Raw genomic sequence first — 7,703 nt, forward strand, 5'->3', positions numbered from 1 at the left:
AACAAGATATGAGATGACATCTATTGGATCCATTAGAGGTGTAAGCGGGTCGGGTAAAGCTGAGAAGAGTTAATGGACCTATTGGTTGGACGCAAAGAGATCCAGTTGAGTCTAAAACTTGGACCCACTTAAAAAGTGGGTTGATTATGAGGTATTAAACAAAAAAATCATACCCAAATATGCTTGTAGCCAGCATGTTTCTGTACCCAATCCAATCAGTTTTTATGGTATGCACTTGACAAGCTATGTCACAAAGACACGTGAACACGAGGGCATGTAAGGCTGGTTCGACTCGGAAGTTCAATTTTGTTTTTTGGAAATAGGACACAAGGGCATGAAATTTTTTAATTTTATTAATTTTTGATACTTTAATGTTAAAAACACATTTTTATTGACATAAAATTATACAACAACAACAACTACGCCTTCATCCCAAAATTATAAACATTAAAAATAATAAATATTATTAAAAAATTATCTGTACGTGACAGTGTCTGTGCCCATGTGTTAGTGTCCCTATGACATAGTTGACAAGGCTTGAACTTGGACTCACTTGCACTACAAGAAAAACTCCAAATAGCGACCAATTTTTTTCGTCGCCCATTAGTGACAGCTTAGTGAGAGCAAAATTTCCCTCTTTATCATTCGAATTATTTGTGAAATTAGCGACGGAAATTAGTCTAACGCTCATCCGTCGCTACCTAACGACGGATTAGCGACGTACAAATTTTGCCGCTACTTCGTCGCACAGTTGTGATGGAATAGGCGACGACATTTGGTCGTCGCTAATCCGTCGCTAAATTTCCAGTAAATCCCTAATTCGAGCCACTTTTCCCTTTCTTTTCTCTGTTGCTGGCCATCGAGCTCCTGTCGACCTACCGTCGGCTGCTCACCGCCCCACGACCTCCTGTCGGCCGCCTGCCACCCCATGACCTCCTGTTGGCCGCCTGCCACCCCACGACCTCCCATCGGCCACTCGCGGCCCCGCATCCTCCCGTCGCCCACCCGCTGGCCGCCGTCCTTTTGTCCGACAACCGGAGGTGACCCCACACCCCTCTTCTTCACCTTCTTCTTGGTCCTGTCCCCCTTATTCTCTTTCGGGTTGCCGGTGGGCCAACAACCCCTGTCATGCCCTCCCCTCTCTCTGTTTTGTTGCCGAAAGGTCAGCAAAAGGCCGGTGGCCTCCTGCCGCGTCTCCCCCCCTCCTCTCTTTTGGGTTCTCGGAGGGCCGGCAACCCCTGTCGTGCCCTCCCCTCTCTCTGTTTCGGGTTCTTGGAGGGCCGACAACCCCTGTCGTGCCCTCCCCTCTCTCTGTTTTGGGTTCTCGGCCCTCCAACAACCCCTGTCGTGCCCGTCCCTCTCTCTGTTTCGGGTTGCCGACCCTCCAGCAACTCCTGTCGTGCCCTCCCCTCTCTCTGTTTCGTTGTCGGGAGGCCAGCAGGAGGTTGGTGCCCCCTGCCGTGTCTCTCGCCCCCCCCCCCCCCTCTCTCTTTCAGGTTCCTGGAGGGCCGACAACCCATGTCGTGTTCTCCCCTCTCTCTGTTTCGGGTTGTCGGAGAGCTGACAACCCCTGCGGTGCCCTCCCCTCTCTCTGTTTTGGGTTACCGGAGGGCCCACAACCCCTGTTGTGTGCTCCCCTTTCTCTATTTCGTTGCTGGGAGGCCGACAAGAGGTCGGTAGCCCCCTGCTGCATCTCTCACCACCTCTCTCTCTTTCGGGTTCCGGGAGGCCGGCATGAGGCCGCTTTACCCCCTCTTTTTTTTTTTTTGCAAGGGAGGGGCCGAGCCCCCTCCCTGTTAATTTTTTTGCCAGGGAGGGGTTAAACCTCCTTCCTGTATTATTTTGTATATATGTTCTTTACAGGTACGTTGCTGAGTAAATTGCGCGATGCTTATTGCTAAGCATCTCATGCTGTAAAAAATGCAATGCAAAAAGAAATAAGAAAAAAATTGAAAGGCAAAAACAATTCAAATCGGGTAAATACCCGTGGTGAGTAAGTGATGCAAGCGCATCATATGTTATTTAATTTTTTGGATGCAACACTTTTCTATTCATACACTCACTTAGTTGTTGATATTTAGGTCTGTTTTGATGGAGTTTGAAGATCATGTTGAGCATGATTTTAATGTATGTGAATATAAGTGTTCTTATTTTTGGAGTACGGATTCCATGCTAGGCATGGTAGTAGTTAGAGGGATATTGAGTGTGTTTGTTGTAGGTACATGTTGACTTTTTTTTATATGAATGATTTGAATGTATTGCAATGTTTGATGTTATTGTATTCATGCTTGCATGTAGTCACTTTCAATTTGATTATGACTTTCATGTGAAATTGTATAATGAAAGCATGCTTCAAATGAATTTATCGTGTTATGAATAGTTTGCCTATGTTGTGTACCTATAACAAAATCAGAAAACAGAGCATTTGACCCCTTTCTATTTTCGGGTCCATGAGAGTTAGTCTTAGGAACCCATATCCATTTGGATTTTGGTTTCCTTTGATAATAAGTATTCTTTCTATAAAAGGATTTAGAATAAACATGTCTAGAACAATCATATCTAGATGCATTTCTATTAGAACTAGAAAGTTTAGTTCTATGAACAAAAGATTGAGAATAATGTCTTTGATTTTTCACCACAAGGTTTGGTCTATTTTGAGTATCAAAGAAGCTATATCCCAATCCGGTTTTATTTACCGAGCATCTTTGAGAACCAAGAAGTTTTTCTAGATTCTCTTGACCATTTGTAAATTTGGTCACTATAGAAAGAAGATCATTTGACTTTTCTTTAAGACTAAATATTTCTTTTTGTAAGAGATTTGTTCTAACTCCAATTTCTTTTATCTCAATTGCCTGGCAAGAATTTTCCTTCTTGAGATCTTTTATTTCTTAAAGTAACACTTTATTTTGAGAGTCAAGAGTTAAATTTTCAGTTTTTAACTCTTTATTTTTAGAACTAAGACTCTTAAATTTAGCATATAAATCATTAAATGCTTCAAATAACTCATCATAGTCAAATTGACTTACCGAATCTTCTTGTGCTACAAAACACATGTTGGCGACTTCTTTATTAGATTCTTCTACCTTTGACGTACCTTCGTGAGTCACGAGAAGAGTATGTCAGATTTCATTTGCTGTAGAGCATTGAGAGATGCGATTGAATTCTTCCTTGTCAACGACACAATACAGCGCATTCATAGCTTTGGCATTCAGTGAAGCAGTCTTCTTTTCATTATCGGTCCATCGACTGAAATCAGTTGATGGAGTTTGGTACTTTTCTGAAACAACTCTCCAGATATCGAGATCCATGGATTGCAGGAATATTGTCATTCTTACTTTTCAGTATCCATAGTTTGTTCCATCGAAGAGAGGAGGACGAACAGAGGAGCTTCCTTCTTTGTGCTGAGATGTTGTAGTTGCCATGCTATTTGATGGTCAAATCAAAGTAATAGCAAACCTGTGCTCTGATACCAAATGAAAGTGCACTAGGATCGAAGCAACGAGCACTAGAGGGGGGGTGAATAGTGCTTTTAAAACTTTTCTGCGGAATATTGAAGGATTTTGCAAATCTCAAAGCAAACACACAAATAACACAAGATTTTATCCTGATTCGGTCAAACCCGACCTACATCCAGTCCCCAAGAAAAACCCGCTTGAGATTTTCCACTATCAACCTTGTAAACTACAAGATCACACAGACCATAACCGGTGCCACTTTCAGTAACAACCCAACTGAAAGCAAACAACTCCTTTACACCAAGGAGTCCTTCTTTTTACAGAAAAGAAATAAGAACTTACAATACAACCTATGAGCCTTCCTTTTGAATGCAAATGAGATGCAATTGGCTTTTGAGGTTGTTGAAACACTCTACTCACGAATTCACTATCTCTCAAAGTGATTTGAGTGAAAAACTGAAGTGAAAATATCACGTGAGTGAGAAAACAAATACTTGAATGAAAAGGAGTGAAAAGCAAGATTCAAATCGATTGAATTTTATGTTTTTGAGTGTAAAATGCACTCATATTTATAGTTAAAAGATTCCATACGTTGAGAGTATGAAAGGGTGTCAAAACGGTCCATTTTGAACGATCAAAACGTTTGAAAAATGAAAAGACACACCTTTTTGAAGTTTCAGGAAAACGGCAAAATTAGTCGACTGAAACATCAGTTAGTCGACTAATAGTTAGTTATTAGTAGACTGACAGTTATCGTCGGTCGACTGATCTGTTAATCGAGCCGTTTGAAAAACTGAACTTTTGAAACTTAGTCGACTTAAGAAAAGTTAGTCGACTGATAATATCATCAGTAGACTGAAAAACCTTTTAGTCGACTGCTGCTAAAATCTTTTGAAAAACAAACATTCTGTTCAGTCGACTGATAAAAAGCATTAGTCGATTGCTGCTAAATTTTCAAAAAACACATGTTCTGTTCAGTCGACTGAAAAACCATTAGTCGACTGCTGCTAATTTTCCAGAAAACAGACATTCTGTCCAATCGACTGATAAAACCTTCGGTCGACTAATTTGACAAGAATGACTTTTTAGAAAATATGGCGCGAAAGGATTAGTCGACTGATAAGTCTATTGGTCGACTAATAAATATGAAAATTTAAGAAAAGAGTTTTCTAAAAAGATTTTCAAAAGAGTTTCTTTTAGAAAAGTTTTTCTAAAGACTTTTAAGGTGAAATGCAACCTAAATATGCACTCTAAGTAAGGCTCTTACAAGAATCTAAGACTTTTAATGAATTAAACATTTGCACACTAGTCTTCAAGGATTCTTCACTGAATTCTTCAATTTCTTCATAGCCTTAGCTGAAATGCAGTTGATTCTACTTGCTCATCATCAAAACCTTGTACTTAAAGTATCATGTATGGCTTCATTGTCGTAACAGTTTTGACCATTTGTGCATGATAGTGAAGAGTATGTTGCCCAAAGATGAGAAATTGCCACAAAATTTCTATCGTGTGAAGGTTATGGTCAATGCTCTAGGTATGGGGTATCAAAAGATAGATGTTTGTCCAAATCGCTGCATGTTGTATTTCAAGGATATGAAAAATAGCATATCATACCCGTCATGTGGGCAACCTCGGTTTAAGCCAAAGACAAGAGGCAATGGTAGCACGAGATCAAAACAAATTTCATACAAGTCGCTCTACTACTTTCCTATCACCCCTAGATTGCAATGATTGTATATGTCTTCAAGGACAACTAAACACATGAGATGACATGCAAATAAAGTTCGACATGATGAAGACAAGATCACATATCCTGTTGACACGGAAGCTTAGAAGCACTTTGATCGTACTCATCAGAACTTCGCAATGGAAGTGAGAAATGTTAGACTCGGTCTATGTACAGATGAATTTAATCCATTTGGGGGTAAATTAACTCCATGCTCATGTTGGCCAGTATTTGTAACTCCATACAACCTTCCACCAAGCTTGTGTATGAAGCGTCAGAATCTTTTCTTGTCTCTATTGATCCCTTGTCAGACCTCACCTGACCAAAATCTTGATGTATATTTAAGACCATTGATTGATGAACTAAAAGTACTGTGGGATGGCGGTGTTATCACGTACGATGCCCATAAAAACCAAAATTTTAATATGAAAGCCACTGTTCTATGGACAATCAATGACTTCCCTGCATATGTGTGATCATCGCAAAATTTTCCTCTCGTAATATTCTCTCTCTTCCTTCTCTTTTCCTTTCCAACCTCTATTTCCTCCTTTTCGAAGGGAGAAAATAAAAGACAGAAAGAAAGAGAGAAGAGAAAAGAAGAGAAAAGAGAAAAGAAGAGAAAAGAGGAGAAGAGAAATTCTTTTGCGGGGTCTCACTTGACCTTAATTTTGAAAGTATTTGAGAAAATAACTCACCTCCGTTTTGAAACATTTGCGGGAAAACTGGGAGACGGGATTCGCTCGTTGGTACGAGGTTCGACCGTTCCTGGCGCCTTTACCAGGGTAAATCAAACCAAGGGTCAAATTTATGCCTTTTGCTTTGCCTTAATATTATCTAAGAATTTATTCTAAGTTTAAATGCACAAAGAATCATGCTTGTGCAAATGCAAAAATGTATGCTCCTTTTAAAAATGATTTAGAAATCTCCAAGTGCTTCTGAGATGAATTTGATGATAGGGTGAAGAGATGACTTTTAACTTAGGACTTTGAGATTAAAAGTTCTAAGTCATTGGAATAATCAGAGTTTGGGAAAATAAATTTGGATTTTGAAAGAGAAAGTTTGAGATAAAAGGAGAAGAAAGGAAATTTCAAAGTCATAAATGAACTTCGAATTAGAATAGAGATAAAAATGGAATTGAATTCTAACTTTGAAGTTTGGAATAAAAAATGAAATGTAGGAAATCTAAATAGACTTAAGAAATGGAATTTGATTTGAAAGTTGAAACTCAAGATAGAATTTGAATTTCGAAGCCTGGATTTGAGATCAAAATTGAATTATGGATTTAGGATCCGAAATGGGAACTGGATTTGAAATCTGGATGAAATGGATTTGGTTTTAAGAATTGGAATCAAGATGGAATTTGGATCTTAAATTTTGAATGGAATTAGATTCAAGATTTGGAATCCAAGATGAGATTGAGATCTGAAGTTTTGAATGGAATTTGGATTCAAGATTTGGAATCCAAGATGAAATTGGGATCTGAAGTCTGAGATCCAAAGTAAAGTTGGATTCTGGATCCTAAATGGAATTCGGATCTGCAATTTGAGATCCAAGATGAAGTTGGATTCTGGATCCTAAAATGGAATTGGATCTGAAGTCTGAGATCCAAAGTAGAATTTGGTTCTGGATCCTAAAATGGATTTGAATCTGAAGTCTGAGACCCAAAGTAGAAATTTGGATTCTAGATCCTAAAGTGGATTTTTAGATCTGGAATCTGAGATCCAATGTGGAGTTGGACTCGGGATCCTAAGATGGGTTTTGGATCTAAGGTCTGAGATCCAGGATAGAATTGAATTTCTGGACCCTAAGATGGACTTGGATCTTGAAGCCTGAGATCCAAAAGTGGAGTTGGATTCTGGATCCTAAGTGGATTGGATCAGAAGTCTGAGATCCGATATGAATGTTGGATTCTAGATCTTAAAATGGATTTGAAGTTGTTAATTTCAGAAGATGAATCAAGAACTTCCAAGTTTGAATTGAACTTGGAAAATGAAATTTAGAATTTAAATCTTGAATATACAAATAAATTTCAAAGTCAATTTAGACCTGAATTTGGAAAAAGAATCTCAAAGTTAAATTGAACTTTGAATTTGATTGGAGTTTTGAATATAAATTGAATTTGAAATTTCAAAGTCAAATTGGACTTTGAAATTGAGATAGAATTGGAATAGAAGTTTGAGGAAAGATGTTCAAAATCACTTGGGTTTTTGAAAGGAAATTTTGAAAATATGATGCAATTCTATCCTGAATGATGAATGCATTTAGAGAATTTGAAATTGGTTTTTGAAAAGCTATTTTATTCTTCGAATGAATTAAGAATGAGGTTGAAGACATAATACATCCCTGACTATGGTCATTGAATGTATTATGTAATAACCACATTTAAATTCAAGTGTAGAATAAAATACATTTTGGTGCTTTTATAGAATTTAAAATGAAATTAACTCTCAATATACCCTGACTATGGCCATTGGTATATATATTGAATTAATTTTAGATTAAATTCTAATAAAAGAGGAAAA

This window comes from Nuphar pumila, chromosome 12 (genome assembly GCF_984573655.1).
Source record: "Nuphar pumila chromosome 12, dmNupPumi1.hap1.1, whole genome shotgun sequence".
In the NCBI taxonomy this organism is placed as follows: Eukaryota; Viridiplantae; Streptophyta; class Magnoliopsida; order Nymphaeales; family Nymphaeaceae; genus Nuphar; species Nuphar pumila.